We start from the raw sequence: 18773 nt of genomic DNA, 5'->3' as shown, positions 1-18773 counted from the left end.
TTACAAGTCAATTTTCTATAAAATGGAAACAAGGATAACGTTATCATATGATTGAGTTTTAAGCTATTATTTTGCAGGGAGTTATATTATAACATATATAAAATATCTGCAAACTTTAATTGCATTCCGAATAGTTCTCGATTTATTTTGATTTTTTGATCAAAACACACATGTGTTTCGATCGGAAAATTAAAATAAATTTAAACTTATTCTACATGCCATGAAACTTTTGAGATAATTTTTATGTGTTATCATCTAATTCCTTGCAAAATATTAACCTAAAAATCAATAATATGCTAACGTTTTCTTGTTTTCGTTTTATAGAAGATCGACTTGCAAAAGAAACTCATACTTAATTCATCTCAAGTAAAAACAATTTAATTTTTTTTGCGAGATATCCTTATAATGTGATAAATGTTATTGCAAACAATCATAAAAAAAACAAAGTTGAGGTCATAAGAATGATGTGTTTGAATTAGCTACAAATTAGCTGCAAATTATGAGTTTTCATATGATTTTCATGTTAGCGACAGATTTTGTGACGGAATCTGCCGCTATAAATAAGATTTATATAAAAAATATAAAATGGGGACAAAATACCACGTGACATCCATGTCAACATCTTTGTCATGCTGGCATTGCCACGAGACAGTGCCATGTCAGCTCTATTAACGAAGGTTAGCAAGAGGGATCAAAAGTATAGATGGAAAATTTTAGAGGGATCATTGTTTGAAGAAAATATTTAGTGGGACTAAAAACAAAATTTGGAATATTAGAGGGACCAAAAAGTTCATTAACCCTTATTTAAATGAAGAAATTGGCACAAGTTTACTTGCAATTCTAACTGTGTATCTTGGAATCCTCCCTCATGGTTGGCCAAAAATAGATAACTCTAAGGGTCTTCTTGGCTAACGTGTGTCTCCCAAGTGTTTTCGTGTTGTTCCCTCATGAATCTCTTCCATACTTTCTCTCACTCCCTTTAGTGAGGAATTTTAACAAAGGGTTGGTGAACCCTCTCTTATAGTGTCATCCTTCAATTAACGAGTATGCGTAAGACATACTTTATATACTTTATTATTGGTGTCATCTAAATTGTAGTTGTCAGTTCCTCTCTACTATGCTTATCTTCTCATTTATGCTTGGGTTTGGCAATATCTAATGTATGATTATCTTATCATTTATGCTTAGGCTTGCCAATATCTAATGCATGATGGTATTATTGTGGTTTCGTGTCTTGGAAATGGAAAAATTTGACAACAAATATACTTTACCATTATTTTATCTTGGGATGTGATGTGCCTCATGTAAGAACAAAATTTGACTTTTAGTTTTAATGATAACAATACACAGTTTCATAAAGAAATTTTTTGTATCCTAATGGTTTTGTTAAGTGTGCAGCTGCTAGCAAATAAATTTCGACTCTGGGAAAGTGACTTGTGACGTCATCAAAATCTGACTAGAACACTCTGACTCAAAGGAGATAACAAAGATGAACAAGCTCTAAACTACTCTACTCAACGTTTCTGATCATCGCTCATCCATAAAGCTTTGGGACTCTAACAAGAGAAGCCTCTGATGTTATCAAGCTCTGGAGTGTTGTGCTCAACAACTCTGAAGAACTGTGTTACCAGACTCTGGATCAAGACTCTAAAGACCAGGTTCTGAAGACCTTTTCATACAGACTTTGATCCTTCTATGCATGCTTCATTAACTCTCTTTCTGAAGCCTCTGAATATTATAAGATAAGATCAAAAGGTTTTACGTGAGAAAATAGTACACGATACAAAATTAATATTCCTTTCACTACATTGATTTTGTGAGAAAAGGACAATATATTATACCATTTTGTGTATACTTTTGTGGAATTCCATCTTCACCCGCCAACGGATCTTTTTATTGCCTATATAAAGGAGTCTTGGAAGAATGGAACAAGAAAAAATTCTACGTGAACACTGCAATACGGTGAAACTTTTGAGAGAAATAAAAGCATACACTCAAGGAACTTTTCTTCATACACATTTATAGAAAATATATTTGTGTGTAAATTCTTTTAATACATTTGTCTAATCTGTTTTCATAGAAGCATCTTTGTAACACACTTTTGAGTTGTATTTTCCTTGAGAGACTATGCTATAGTAAAAATTTATCAAGAAGACATTAAATATTAGTCTTAGTGATTGTAATCAAGTTTGGTTATAGTGGATTAATTCCTTGTGATCAGGCGAAATCACCTTGGCGGGTGGAATGGAGGTAGCTTCATTAATAGTGAACCAGGATAAAAATATCAGTGTTCATTATTTTTATTCTAACTTCTCTCTTTGTTGTTTTTGGTAGCAAAATATTATCATTCTAGAAATCCAATTCATCCCCCTTTCTTGTGCTTCCTTAACCTTCACCTCCACCTTATTAATTTTGTCTTACCAGTCTTTACTTTTTTTAGATACTTCTACATGATGCTATCTTCGGCTTGGTATTCTCCTTAGACTTGTGATATGACAATATGTGAATCCGACTTTATTATAACTATTATGGTAACCTTTAACCCAACTAAGCATTCATCACACTCTACTTGGTTGTTCGAAGTGGGGAATTCAAACCTTATGGCAACCTTTAATTTGAGGATGTATATATGTTTTCCAAAAAGAAGTGTGGCACTCCTTCCCTCGGTGTTGGATGACATGTCTACAAATAATTTCTCTCTAGTGGTTATGTCTAACTTCTCAGTAGTGGTTATGGCTACGATGCCTACGAACACTCGAGCTTTGAGCTTTTTTCTTGGCTCATAAGAGATATAAAACTGTGATAACTATATGGCCCATTTTTTCATTCTTCTCACTGTTTGGTTTGTGGAGTATCTATATGTATGGTAATCAGTTTGTACTACTAATGTATGTGTCAGGAAATAATGCCTTAGTTTTCTGGTTGTTACCATGAGTGTTAAGGCGATATTTTCTACTTTTTAGTATCATACTTTTGGACCTTGTAATACCTTCCCGATGAAGTATACTAGGTGTTGGAAGGAATCACTTTCTCTCACCAAAACTGCTCCTATAGCTTTTGGAGACACAAAGAGGTAGATAAAACTTTCTTAAGCTTAGTGAATGTAATGTCGCATTTGTGTGTCCATTCGAACATCCTTTCATTCCTCAAGAGTTTGTAAAATAGAAGCGCGTGATATATTGATCTCTAGATAAACTGAGATAAAGCAACCAATATGCCATTCAATTTTATTCCCCTTCTTGGTTTATGGAGATGACAGGTTGACTATTACTCAACATTTATCCGAGTTCACTTCTATCCCTTTTTCGATGAGATATTATCCTAGAAATTTCCTTGTCGCACCTTAACACTTCTTGGGGTTCAAATGAATTATGTAGTCTCTTGCTTCACCAAATATAGATTCCATGTGTGTGCTTCTATTCCTTTGATTTGGTGATCATATCGTCCATGTAAACTTCCAACGTATCTCCTATCTAATTTCTTAATACTTTGTTCATCATCCGCTGGTAAGTTTTCTAAATATTTTTAAAATCGAAGGACATGACTTTTTAGCAAAAGTTTCTTTCATCAGTCATGAAAGTTGTTATATTTCGGTCTAAATGATCCATTGATATTTGGTTTCACCCTGAATAAACGTCCATGAAATTTAACAGCTTAAATCTTAACGAGTCGTCAACAAAATTGTCGACATCAACAAGGGTAGTTTTTCTAACATGCCCTCTTCATATTCGAGTTGTGATGCATATGTGCAAATTAATGTTTGCTTTCTTACCCAATACTAAATTGAAAACCTAAATTGATGTTTTTGTGTTTTATTTCTTTAATGACTTTTTGCTTTATTATGATTAAGTTTGTGGGTTTAGTGTCAACTTAGTTGCAATGGACCTTTCCACATTGCCCTAACCAACTTATTTCTTTCTTGAAAATATTGTTATAAATTTTTTGAATACTTATTTTAAATAATTCTTTAAAATTTGAAATATATATTGATTCAAACATGATGTGTTAAATTCTCAACTTATTTCTCTTAACAAATTATTAAAAGATAATAATATTAAACAAAATTATATAACTACTTTAAAACATGTTCAACCATATGATTATATGTGATAATATTTAAATAAATTATATTTTTATTTGTAAAAAATATTTTAAGTATGTGTTATACTTAAATTCATTCAATGAGATTTGCAACTGTGTTACAAAATATCAAATAGTATACTAGTTTATTTTAGTTTGTGATAATGCAATATTTTTAAATTGTATATATGATCATATGATTTCATTAAAACGTTTTTAGGGAGATAACTCATGTAATATTTATGCATTTAATAATTATATGACCTTACACATCATATCATATGAATCAATCATAATATTTATGAAGTTACAAAATATATGGATAAAAGTTTGTTTTGATAAAGGTTTTGTGTGTCTTCCACTCACCTAAAAAATTGTAATGAAATTGTGTGATCTTAAATACAATTTGAAAATATGAACAAGTTATAACTAAAAAGTTTATTAAGACAAACATTATCAATCAATAAATAAATAAAAAAACTTGTTTTATTAATTCATTAATACAAAGAAATTTTATAAAAACTTCTGACTATATTGTGAAAAAACTATATAGTACGATCAATTATTATAAATATTTATTATAATTGATCGTATAGTCAGAAGTTACTATAAAGTTTCTTTGTATTAATGAATTAATAAAACAAATTATTTTACTTATTTATTTAATGAGAATGTTTGTCTTAATAAACTTTTTAATTATAACTTGTTCATATTTTCAAATTGTATTTAAGATCACAAAATTTTATTACAATCTTTTAGGCGAGCGGAAGACACAAAAACTTTATCAAAACAAACTTTTATCCATATATTTATCATTCAAACACAAATCTTTATCGAAACAAAAACAAGAAATCTTTCCTATCTTCATCATCCTCCTCCATCCATATCTTCACCAATATCACTAAAAGAAAACTTCATCTTACTAATTCAAAATCTATAAAAATAAAACTCACAAATTTCCTCAACCTCAAACCTTAAAAATCCAACAATAACCCAATCCCAATAATCCAAAATCTATAAAAAAAATATAAACATCACAATATTATCACTAGTAACTCTTTCTGCCTTTAAACAACCACTTTCACTTTCTCAAACAATATATTTTCTTATAATAGAAATTGTAATACAGTTTTCTTTTTAAAAAAAGTATTTAAATTATTTTTAAATTGAAAAAGCGACAGATGCATGTCTTTTATTCTTAAAAGTTGTTTTGAAAAAAAAGAAAATATGCAGACCCAACAGAAATCGACAAACTTACCAAACAGTGAGAATATATTTATAAAATTTAAAGTTTTTACATTTTCTAACATTTAAGTATGGATTAAAAAGTTGCTTAACATATATAATAACTAACTAAAATATTTTTTTTCACTAAATACAAATATAACATTAATTGCAATAGTAATAAAACATTACATTTCTTACTATTATTTTAATTCTAAAATAGTTATATAACAATAAAGACAAAAAAAAAATATTAATAAGTTGAGATGGAAAACTACTTTCAGAAAAAAATTGAAGTGTAATCTCATATATCACCTTTTAACTTCTCTCGTTCTAAATATAAGAAAGAAAGTAATACAACTATTAGATAGTAATACAACTATGATTGCAATTCGGCCAAGTAGATTATTTTTGTCTCCATATTTTAATTCAATCTCAATTAATCGATTTTTATTCACATATAATCCTAATTAAATGTCAATTAATCATTAGATTTTGTGTTAATTAATTAATTAATAAGATAAAAGAATAACTTTAATAAAAAATGAATTGAAAAGGGAATTCGGTTAACTTACCTAAGTGAAGAGAATACCAGAGAATAAACACAAGAATGGAAGGAGAAGATTATTCAGGTTATGGAGGTTAAGCTCACACTAATTGAAGCTCTAGAGTTGAGTTTCAATGCCGTTAATGGATTGAGCCTATGCTGAGAGTTTGAGGGAGTAGTGAAGGTTGAAGCTGAATATTCAGCAAATGTTTTAGAAAACTAAAAATTGGATGTGATTTATACGAACTTTCTTATATAGAATATTTAGTAACCTATGAAAATTTGTATTCCTTTATTGAAATCAATTCATGGTATTTTTGCTTTGTTATGGATGTCTGATGTAATTTTTAAACACAATACACCTAAAACAAGTACTCACCCAACTCAACTCGCACCCAAAAGTCTCACCCAACTCAACTTTACTCGGCTTATGGGGCTGATTCATTTTAAGCCTAATAACACACTACTTTAAATATGACACATTCAAATATTTTAAATTAGATAGTACTTCCCTCGTTCCACAATGAGTGATCCATTTAGAATAAAATGATGTTCCAAAATGAATGACTCATTTCAATTTGTAATTCTAACCTCTAATTAATATAAATTTCACAATTCCCGATACATAATAAGGGTACTATTGTAAAAACAATATTCTCTCTTACTTTTATACATTTTTCTTAATTTGTGTGAAATAATGTGCTAGATCACTCATTGTGGGACGGAGGGAGTAATATAACTATTAAATAGTAATACAACGATAGACACCTAGTGCTGGTGCTCTGCCATCAAACAACATGCTTATTTATGAAATTTACCAATCAACAATTTACCATAAATGATATTTAGCCAAAATGCATTAATCAAATAAAGCACAAGATTTGTAAACACTACACCACAAATTACAAAATAAATAATTGAAAAGAAAACAAAAACCACATGAAACTCCTAACAAGAGAAAAAAGCCACATAAAAGATTCCAAACACCGTGATAACACCACGGACTTAGATATAGAGAGCTTCAACATGCCTGTACATTGAGAAGAAGATCATTCACAACCAATACAAAAAAACCGGTAAATTACAACTTACATATTGGCAACAAAATCGACCTGCTCCAACCCAAACGAAATCGCGACAGTGACACAACTTTGCACAAAAGACAACTACACCACTATGTAAGCCAAGGAGAACTTCCTCCGATTCAATCACGAAGCAAACTGCAATGGCCAAACAAGACACGTGTGTATTATATGAGCCCCATAAAAACTGGAAACTTATGTGATGCAAACGTGATACAACACACTGAACCTGAATGCATACATGCTATAAAATATAATATAATAAATTGAAAAAATTGATAATGGTTAAACAAACACCTTATAATGGATACTGCTAAGTCAATACCCCTTCCACGATGAAAGATGGATACACATACAGCAAAATAAACAACACCAAAACAAGTACACGTCTATTATGCAAGTCTTCCATACTCATTATTATATCCCTCCTCAAAAGTGGTAGCTTGTACTTTTTTTAACCTATGAAGCTTGAATTCGGACACGGGACACGACACATACACGGACACGAGGACACCGCTAACATAAAAAATAGGACACGGACACGGCTATATATATATATATTTTATATATTAATAAAATAATGCAATTTATGAGCACAATTTATAAAGAGTTTAAAATGAGAACCAAAATTTATGTATAATTAAACTCAGTACTCTCAATCAACAAAAAACATTTAAATTGATTACTTTCAATTAAGAAAGTAAAAAGAATGAGTATCGAAAGAAAAGGAGTGAAATATGGGTGGTGGCGACAGTGGAATACGGTCGTGTGGCGAAGCGGCGTGGGTTAAAGATGAAAACAAACAAAGATGAAAAAAACAAGGAATACGAGTTGGTTTTATAGTGGGGGAAATGGAAAATAAAAGGTAAAAAACGTTTTTATTTTTTTAAATTCTAATAATTTGAAATGTTGATAGTGTCCGTTATTTAAAATAGTGTGTCGTATCTGTGTCCGTAATATTTTAATTATTTTTTCGACGAACACTTCAAAAAAAGTCTGATACGTGTCGTACGTGTGTCAGTGTCTAATACGTATCTAGTGCGGAGACATGCCAAGACACACCTTCTGATTGGCGTGCCGGCGCTTCATAGTTTTCAACAAAAGCAAAACTTCTCAGAATCCTCAACTCTGGATCTGCATTAAACATGATACCCTAGAAAGCAAAAATAATCAATTTATAAGATAATATACATGTTAATTATTATGATAAAAGATTTAAACCATTTAAACAAAAATGTAAAACCCACACTCTACATCAGGAATAAAAGCTTAAAAATCTACTCATGTCATTATCATCGGAATAAAACAAAACTAATAACTTTAACCTGACTATTAACTTCAACAACTGATAACTTGTCATCTTGAGAACAACACTGGGCAGGTTTAAGGTTTTCCCTTTTGGAGTAACGGTGATTGATGGCGGTGGACTGAAATTCGTCATGATGGAGTAGTGGTGGCGGAAGAATGAGTAATGGGGCTGAGTGATGAGTAGAGGCGCTAGGGTTTCAACTGAGAGAAAGACAAGATTTAGAATGAGTGGTGTGTTGAGTATCATGGTATTACCCCTAAGTCAAACTGATAATAAAGCGGTTGCATTTGGTACAGGGGTATTCGGACGGATAAGTGTACTCGCGGTTCAGCCTGCGTTATCTGACCGCGCATTTAAAACCAGTTGAACCCGCCTATTTCACTCGTTAGACTCATTGGAATAGGGGTGTTCATGGGTGCGGGCCGATCCACGAGCCCTCTAATCCAAACCGAATCAACTTATAAATTACTTGAACTCATTCATTTACGTGTATACCCAATCTAACCCGTAACAACCTATATAGTTTTGATTCGGGTATCAGGTTTGAGTTTTGCAATCCGTGGACCCGTTGACCCAACCCATTAATATGACATTAGTAATTTCTTATTTATTATTATTTTAAATAAAAATATAAAAGTAGTATCTCAATACAAATCATAATTGTTCCAAAAAAAACTTTATTCTTCACCAATAATACTACTAGAGCAATGAGTTTACGTAATTCCAAGACAAAATATTGTTTCTTATTTTCTTTTGTATCATTTCCAACTTACGTATTTTATAAAAGTAATGTGTCTTGTGGAATTTTATACTACTATCTAGTCTTTTGTCATGTTGTTGAATATTATTAAATATTATATGATGTGCTTCATCCATTTTGTGTGTTAGAAATGAGTACAAATGTATTGAATTGTGTTACAATATCTTTAAATTAAAAAAAATTATAATTTTTAATTTAAAACACAACCCACGAATCCAACCCATTGAAGTTTGAACGAGTTGGATAACGGGTTAGGCCAAACTCAGTCCAACTCAATCCATGTACACCCCTACGCTGGACCGTTTAAACCCGCCCAATTTTATTTTATTTTTCGGTTTCCACCCGATTGTGTTAGGTCTTCGGTTAGGTCTTCGGTTTATGTCCACCCTTACTTCAAGTAATAGAGAAAGTCAAGATCGAGAAAATTTGGTGAGAGAATATACAAAGTGACATCTAAAAAAAGAGAAAAATAACTTTTAACTAAATAAAAAGAAAACGAAAAAATCCGATTTAATAGAAGTGTTATTGATTCTATTACATGTACTATAACTATACCCCTTAAATGCACTAAGTTACGGAATATAAAATCTTACACTGTGCAATAACTATAGTAAACTTTTATTCACATTAACCATAGAAAGTTCCTTCCTATCCTATTGCACTGACTAAAGTAGGTCGAGTTGACCTTCCAATGAATTATTTTCTATATATATAGTAGAGGTCATTTCATACGGTAAAATTAAAAGTCTAAAATTTAAACAAACTTAACATTATATTTAAAAAGATCATTTTTTAAACAACAAAAATATCAAATTTGAATTTTGTGAAATATTTTGATAATGCAAAGAGAAACAATAAAAAGAAAATAGAGACATGGACGAGAGAATGAAAACCTTGTAGTATTGGATATGTAGTAAAGGAAAAATGTCTATCAGTTTTTTAATTGCTCTCACATATTATCAATGTTCTCTCTATTTGTTTCTTTCTAATAGTGCATTTGCTATTTCAACCCTACTGTTTCACTCAAGAACCATAATTGGATGTGGTTTGTTGATTCAGAACCTTGAACCGAAAGTCCTAACCTCCAATGGTGTTGAAATGAGCTTTCGGCGTGGCGGGGACGTGATGTACCTGCAAGACACTCAGACGTCCAAGTCAGTTCATAACTCAATATGAGAGTAGTGAAAGTGAATATTAGAGAATGTACTTGGGTCCATAATGAGATGAATTTTATACCTTAGGCTTGGTGAAGTGGATTGAATTGGAATGAACCTTAGCTTTGGGCTGCATTTGACCTGTCCAGTACTTGCCAGACACTGAGGGAACCAGGTGAGTCTTTAGTGGTCGTGACCGACCTTCAGAGGCTCCTTTCGTGCTATTCAGGTCGTGAGATGCTTCAATTTTTATGAAAAACAATGGGAAACTATAACATTAAATGTGTTCCCATCATTGAAACGTTTTGTTGTTTCTTTCTAATATGGGAACTGAAAAGACTGGATAACACTTGAGTTTGTTTGTGTTCCCAAGGGAAGATCCTGCTTTTGATTTGGAATTTCTCTCGTGGTGGATATGGATCGTTAGATATTTTTTTCTACTAGAAGTTTTCACTATTCTTAATATTAAGTCTTCCTTTTTAAGATTTTTTGGTTGCAAGCTTCTCTTTCCTCTTTTCCTTTAAGAGTATTTTTCTGGAGAAATTGTCATTACCCATTCAAGCTTCAGGATTTCTTTCGCACCTTACTTCCTCGAACTCACATATTCAAGTACTTTCCTTAGCTCGAGCTTTTACCTTCAACATTTTCTATTTTCTTAGTGAGAATGAGTAATAGCCATATTCGCCTAGATAACAATACTGAAAAAGATGCTTCTTCTACTGTGAGAGTAGGGTTAACCCCTGACTCATCCCCCCCCCCCTTACTCATGATGGCGTGAATAGAGAAATTGTATGTTTGAGTGATGATTTTGATTGAGAAGTGGTGTCTGGGAACTCCCTCAATGAGAGGACTTCTTCCCTAGATTCTTTCAAAGTTATTATGTCTGACGATGGTGGTGGAAATGGCGATCCCATCGAGGACCATACGCCTTATTCTACTCCGAATGAGGAGGAAATACAAGTTGTCAAGAAGATGAGGGAGCACACACTACGCCAAATTTGGCTTTTAACAACACCCCTAAGAAAGCGCTTTTGCCCAAAAGCGCTGTGGTAGGTTTGGCTAAAAACAAAATTAAAAATCACGCTAGAAAAGCGCTCTTATAGGTGGGGGTAATGAAAGCGTTTTTCAAAAGCGCTCTTATAGGTTATGTTATGAAAGCGCTTTTTAAAAGCGCTCTTATAGGTAGGGTTATGAAAGCGCTTTTGAAAGCGCTCTTATAGGGGGAGGGTACGAAAGCGCTTTTAGTAATAAAGCGCTGGTATAAGGGGGGTGTATGAAAGCGCTTCTGAAAAGCGCTCTAGTAGCCCTTTTTAAAATTTTCATAAAACTAAAACACGCTATTTTATTCAGAAACCCAAAGCTCCTCCGTACATCTTCTTCTTCTTCCTCGCTCACGTACTCTCTGCTTCCTCGCTCTCACTCCCTCCGCCGTGGTCTCAGCCCCTCCTCCGTCCCCAACTAGCCGCCGTCGTCGTCTTCTTGCTGCTTCTCTCAGAATCAAAGTCTTGTGGGATTTTAGGGTTTTTCTTGGTCAAAATCAAAGTCTAGTTCTGCTTCTGTTCAGGTAAAGTCTTCCCACTATTTTAAGAGCAAATTGTGAGAATACTTTGAAACATTTATGAGAGATAATGGTATAGTTTACTCTAAAAGTATGATATCAAGCAAATAGTTTCTGGTTCTGCTTCTGTTCATAATTTCTGTAATGTAGAAATTTGTTTTTGTGTTGCTATCTTATTTGATCCTGAAGTGATAATGGTATAGTTTACTCTAAAAGTATGATAGCAAGCAAATAGTTTTTTCTATGTATCTTTGGTTTATGATTCATGATAATGGTATAGTTTACCATGTACAATGTTTGACAAGTCTAATATATCTTATCAACAAATAATCATAGCCTGATATATCTTTGCCATTATATCCAAATCAAATCCCACTCTCCTTTGATTGTAAGTCAGTTCCTTCACTATGCTTCTATTGCTTGCTTCTTCTTATGGATACAGGCTCAACTCTCCATCACTCACATAAGTTAATTCTTCCGATTTCTCTAAATAACACGATATCACGATAGAGAACGGTTATTGTATTTTGAAAATTAAAGAAGATGTTTGTGTTATTTAGTTAAAGAAACGATCAAAATGAGAATGAATCGTGTACTAGAAATGATCATAATGAGGGTATTTGGATCAATCCAACCGTCCGCGTTGTTAAGAGACGCGTAGAACACAATCCTACCAAGAAAAGAAAGAGACGTTAGTGATAAAGGTAATAGTATACATATTCCGACTAATTTGTTTTATTCAATTTGTACCGATTGTTTTATTCAATAGTATAGTACTTATTCAATTTTGGTGCATATTCTCGTTTTGTACATAACTTTTGAACCATGTATCCGTTTGTCGACTTCTTTACATGTAACTATACTATTTTGACGATTCCGGAGCTGCTCATGCACTTATCTTTACATTTTGGGACTATTTTTTTTCGGTTTTGCTTCTGCCCGTAATCAAAAGTCGGGCTTAGGGTATGAATTTCGGAAAACCGACTTTATTTTTGAGTCCGTGAGGACGTTTTACCATAGCCATGTAAATTTCGTTCAATTCCGACAACTTTCTTTTTTGACGCTTATTTTGATTTGTACCGATTTCGTTTCCGATACACTTGTACATGCATGGTTTGACTTCCATTTGACTTGTATAGATTGTTAGCTTATTAATAGTGTACTAATGTGCTTTAGTTTGTTTGATACAGGTTAAATGGCTCCGGATAGAGATGCTCCACCTGAAAACTCACAAGAAAACTCACAAGAAAGAGATGCTCAAGAAATAGAGGCTCCGGATACAAATGCTCCACCTGATACTGAAGCAAAAGAAGTTGCACGAGGCATCACCATTATGAAGGGAATCATTCGACATAGAGACCAAGGATTAGTATACCATTTGGAATGGAATTCTGAAAACCAACCAATTGGTCCTAATTCTGCAAAGTTGACAAGCTACATTGGTACACTTGTTCGTATGCATATTCCAGTCTCCGTAGCTAAATGGAATCTGAAAAGCGAAGAGTTGGATGCGAAAAAAAAGCGATTTGGGAAGAGCTTCAGGTATATACCATATATGGTTGTTGTTATTATCTTGACGATAAATTGTTTAAATTACTTATACTAACACACTATGCGTATGTTTTTTTGCAGAGGACTTTTGACATACCAGATGAGCGTAGACGCTACATACTTAGTTTGGCCGGAAAAAGATATAGAGGGTGGAAAGCTTTTTTGACAAATAACTATCTTAAGGATAAAGATGGAAACTTTCTTGAAGAGGCACCGGGACGGTCAAAAAAGTATGAGATCTTCATTGATGAAAAAGACTGGGTTGAGTTTGTAAATCAAAGAGATGAAGATTTTCGGAAAAGGAGTGTCACAAATAGCGCGAGAGCATCAAAACCCGCATATCCATACAAAAAAGGGCGTTTGGGATATGCACGCTTAGAGGATAAAATTGTAAGTAAATAGAAATGCGTTTTAATTAATTGTCTAAATGTGTTTTATTTGACGATTTTATCATTTGTGTCAATGCATAGTTAGAGGAGACTAAAAGTGAGGAAACCTCACTTCCTGTACATGTGTTGTGGAGGGAAGCTCGTGTGGGCAAGAATCAAGCTGTCGATCCCGATGTTCAGAGAGTTTTTACTGAATGTGTAAGTATAATACTGTGTCTTTAATTAAATCAAATGTTTTTTAATATATAAATGATAATTATTGAAATGTAAATGAATTACAGGAGACCTTGTCGCAATCGGTGTCCACCGGTGAGGACCAGGATGATAGGAGCGTACTTAGTAGAGCACTAGATGCTCCTGAGTATCCCGGTCGGGTGAGGGGTAAGGGTCATGGTGTGACTCCAACCTCTTTTTACAAGAGTCCTAGGAGAAGAAATCCTACCAATTAAGAAGTGTTGCAAAAATTGCAGGAATTGCAAGCACAAGTCTCTGAATTGCAAAGAGATAAAGATATGTATATGAGAGAAAAGTGCAATACTGCATCGGTGAAAGAAACTAGTGATAAAGCTAGTTTCAACTGTCAAAGAAAACTTCCCAAGGTAATTATAAATTTCTTTTCCTTATAAATTGTTCTATTTTATTAACGATAATGACTTTATATTTACTATTGGTTTAGGGCATTTCTTCTTGCCAACTATACTTATCGGCACCGTATTATCGCCTAGTTGGCAAGGGAAAAGTTCACAATACTGTGGGAGATTTACTTCACCATAGACCGTTCCCAGATGGACACCTGAAAGTATCAGTTGATGTTGTATTAGATCATGATGCGGTGCTACCGGTACCTGACATGGTCTCAGAGACAACATTGATGCGAGATGCAATAGGGTCATTTGTTGCATGGCCCTCGGAGCTCATTATCATTGGTGATGAGGTATATTCAAAACCATTATGAATCATTTAGTTTTCGAATGTCAATTCTGTACCGTTACGTTAATTATTTTTTACATTTTAATTTTAGACTGCTCCTACAAAACCCGCAATTAAGGGCAAGGGGATATTACAAGAGGAGGAGTCTGTTGCATCACTAAAAGAGGTACATTTAAGGTGTTAATATTTAATTTGAATCTAAATTGCATGATTTTATATTTTATCGATCGTTATATGATTTTTAGGCATCTGCTCGGGGGTCACAACAAGTGACACAGGACGTTCGTAGCGTACCACCTAAGGGTCCTCCGAAGCAAGCGGCAAAAAAAGGTGGTGCTTTTGTGCCTCGATACCGGACGACGCTCGCAACACTTGTTGATATGTCCGATTTGAAGGAAGGTGCTCTCCGTCAAATCAATATGGAGGAAGGTATCTTTGGTGTTGAATTCATGTCACATATTGCAATAGATGACTTGGAAGAGATTTTTACGCAAGAGCAACTAGGCGTGTCTAATATGCACTAGTACATCCGGTAATATTCACTCATCCGATATATTATTTAATTAGTCGAACAATTTATTTACACATTATGTTTATTATGTTTTTCACTCATCCGGTAATATACACTAATATGCACTCATACATCCGGTTATTCACTCATCCGCTAATATGTTTATAATGTTTTTATTTAAGGTTGTTGCATGACAGAGTGTTGCGCGGGACTCCATTGTCAAACAGATTCCGTTTCGTGTCTTCCGCCCATTGCAGTGGAATGACAATTGCTTCGGAACCGGAATCAGTTAGACAACACTTAGTCGATAGATTCATGTCATCCGGCAATACTGAAAGTCTGATTCTTTGGGCGTATAATACCCGACCAGTAGGGTTAGTTTCTCATTCTTGGTTCATTTAATCTTTGTTTCTTTTGCGTAGCAAAATTTTCATATAACCTATTGTTTTAATTTATAGAGCACACTGGTTGTTGCTTACTATCAACCCGATAAGAGAAGTTGTATATTATCTGAATTCGGTAGATGGTGAGTGGAGCAATTATCCGGCTATGAAGGAAATTATTGATGTGTAAGTGGGATCGTTCTAAATATTCTTGTATATTTATATATTTAATTATTTGTGAGATTGATCTAAATATATGCTTTTAATTTTTTGTTAGATCAATACAAGTGTTCCGAAGTCAACGAGACGCACATGTATCCCGGACTAAATCAAACAACATTACTTGGATCAAAGTGCAGTTACATTATTTTTCACAATTTTGCTTATAATATTTATGCTACTTGATAAAACAAGACAACTATAAAATCTTATTTGTTTTTCTATGTAGTGTCCGATACAGCGGAACAGTTCAGACTGCGGATACTTTGTTTTGAGGTTTATTAAAGAAATCCTTCAAATGAATCAATTAGAGATTCCAATCACGGTATGGATTTATAACTTAATTAGATAACTTCTTATAATTTATTACATTTAACTAAATCATTCATATTATGTTTTTATTCTGTAGTACTTTGACGAATTCCGTGCTGCTTCTTACACGAGACTTAAGTTGGAAGAAATCAAAGAGGAATTGTGTCAATTTTATATTCATCAGCTATTCATGTAGTAGGATTAATTTGTGTCGATTTGAAGAGAATATTATAGTCCTACCTATGGTTACTAACTTTGTTCATATTGTTGCCAATTAATATTTGAAGTATAATATTGTTGTTGATGTTAGAGATTTAGTTTGATTGACATAGTGATGTATATATAAAATTTTGGATATTATAATGGTATTATATTAGTATATATATAGTCCTACCTATGGTTGAAAATATATCGTCGAAAATATATTACAGGTCGAAAATATTACAGGTTGAAAATATATTACAGGTCAAAAATATTACAGGTCGATCTGGGAGGCTGAAATTATAGGCTGCACTTTAAAATATCTCATTTAGCAACGACAGCGCTTTTAAAAAGCGCTCTTAAAGGTCCACATACGAAAGCGCTTTGATACAAAAAGCGCTCTTATAGGCTGCTACAAAAAGAAAAAAAAATACGCAACCTACCAAAGCGCTTTTGAAAAAGCGCTCTAGTATGGGGGGTCTACCAGAGCGCTTTTTCCATAAAAAGCGCTCTTATAGGCTGCTACAAAAAGAAAAAAAAATACGCCACCTACCAAAACGCTTTTGGAAAAGCGCTCTAGTAGGGGGGTCTACCAGAGCGCTTTTTTCAGAAGAAGCGCTCTAGTAGGGGGGTCTACCAGAGCACTTTTTCCAGAAGAAGCGCTCTTATAGGGGGGTCTACCAGAGCGCTTTTTCTGTAAAAAGCGCTCTTATAGGGGGGGTCTACCAGAGCGCTTTTAAAAGCGCTTTCGTAACCTATGCCAGCGCTGGCTTTGGCAGCGCTTTAAAGCGCTGTTAAAGGCCAAAAAAACGCTTTTAAAAGCCTTCCGTGTTGTAGTGACATCGAGGAATTCATTCATATTTATCAGAAGAGGTACAATTGTGAGCCAGCGACCCTAAGATTAGGGCTCCTTTGTAATATCAAGGTAGACCTAATGTAGTCTCTTGAATTAATCCCGATGATCACTCTAAAGTGGATGACCGGACTAAAAATGGAGTGAAACGCTATCAAGTACAATTGGATGGATGTTGAAATGGTAAGGACCTTGTCCGCCTTGAACAATGAAGCAACCATAATTTTTGTTGGTATAACGGTCGAGAATTTGTCAGATCGTTTATTCTTCCTGTGGATTCAGCAAAAAGGATATGCAACTATTTTGAGGGTTGGTCAATTCCATTCTACGAGTGCCTTTTCCACTAGATTGGGGATATGACTACCAATCTCTGATTTCAAGGTGACTTTCCATGATCATTTTAAGGTTGCATCTTCCGAGCTTCATCTAAGGGAAAAGCTAACATGGAGGCATTATATCTCTGTGTGGAACTTAAGTCTTGGAAACTTAACTTGGGGGGTATTCTTCGACCTATTCTACTTGTGGGACTCTATGCCACCTTGTAATAATTGGCTTGACACATTGTGGAAGTCTAGCTAATTGTAGGTTTAGACCCATATTAGTTTTAGCAACTATTTGTTTCGATATTCAACACTACTATATCTCTTTTGAAAATTTTCTCTTATTTTCATGAAAGGTTGAAAATGAAATTATAATATAAAACCAAAATTTAATAAAATAAATATGACTTATGATGATCATCAAAATTTTCATGTAATATTTTTATTAAGGTTAAATAATCTATTGAATGAGTGGTAAAATTACACAACACATTGATGTACATAAGACACCAAACAATTATTTTTTATTTATGAATGACTCTTGCAACTTTGTAGGAACTAAATCATGGAGTTATACTTATAAATGATAAGAAAATTTTCTAATTATTGTACATCCAAATGAGGAAAAATATGAATAAAACACTCAAACTAATTCATATTTTGATTATAGTTTTTTCTCTAATTGTCCTTGTAACAGCTGGTGACTCCGAATGTAAGTTTTTCACATCCATTCATGACTATCTTCTTTATCATATATATTCACAATCATTGATTATTTTTAGTCTATTTATTTGTTTTTAATCTGATATTACAGATCATGCATTTTGCACTGCCGACGAGGATTGTATAAACAATGCATGTTACGAAAATCATGTTGCAAAGTGCCATTTGTATATGTGTGTATGTGAGATGTAAGTTATGATATTGGTACTTAAGGAATAAATGTATAATTATAATGGTGTAAGTTATGCTAAATAAATTCGATTGTGGATTGTGCCAATATAAGTATGTAAGGGTGTATTTTAAATTTATAATTGTCCATAATTGTGAGTTTTGTGGAATTATAATCAAATGGTTCACTTTGTAAATTGTAATAAGTTCAACCACTATATATTTTTCAACCATTAATCTAGAATTGTGTATAATTCAACCTATTAAACTAGTAACATTTTACTTAAATTATAAACATTTTGTTACCATAACTAAATCAATAACATTTTACATCAATTAAATACACATTTCTATAAATCATAATGCACATTTCATAGAAACTAACTAGTAACTTTGTTTCACAATATAAATTTCATGTCACATAGATCACTATTCACTACTATTAATATCCCTGAACACTAAATGATTAAGTAGTATTAGTGCTCAAAATCTCTCAAAG

At 33.1% G+C, this 18773-nt stretch overlaps 1 long non-coding RNA gene across 1 annotated transcript; it reads left to right on the top strand.

Annotated features, from left to right (window-relative positions):
• The first annotated feature begins 17860 nt into the window (after positions 1-17860).
• On the top strand, positions 17861-18471 carry LOC131612562 (uncharacterized). The gene is made up of 2 exons (XR_009287424.1): positions 17861-18095; positions 18198-18471. It is a non-coding gene; the product is annotated as an uncharacterized LOC131612562 (long non-coding RNA).
• The last annotated feature ends 302 nt before the right edge of the window (positions 18472-18773 follow it).

The sequence above is a fragment of the Vicia villosa genome, linkage group LG6 (genome assembly GCF_029867415.1).
Source record: "Vicia villosa cultivar HV-30 ecotype Madison, WI linkage group LG6, Vvil1.0, whole genome shotgun sequence".
Lineage (NCBI taxonomy): Eukaryota > Viridiplantae > Streptophyta > Magnoliopsida > Fabales > Fabaceae > Vicia > Vicia villosa.
The sequence above is the reverse complement of the archived record's forward strand: the minus strand, read 5'-3'. Positions and strand labels throughout refer to the sequence as shown.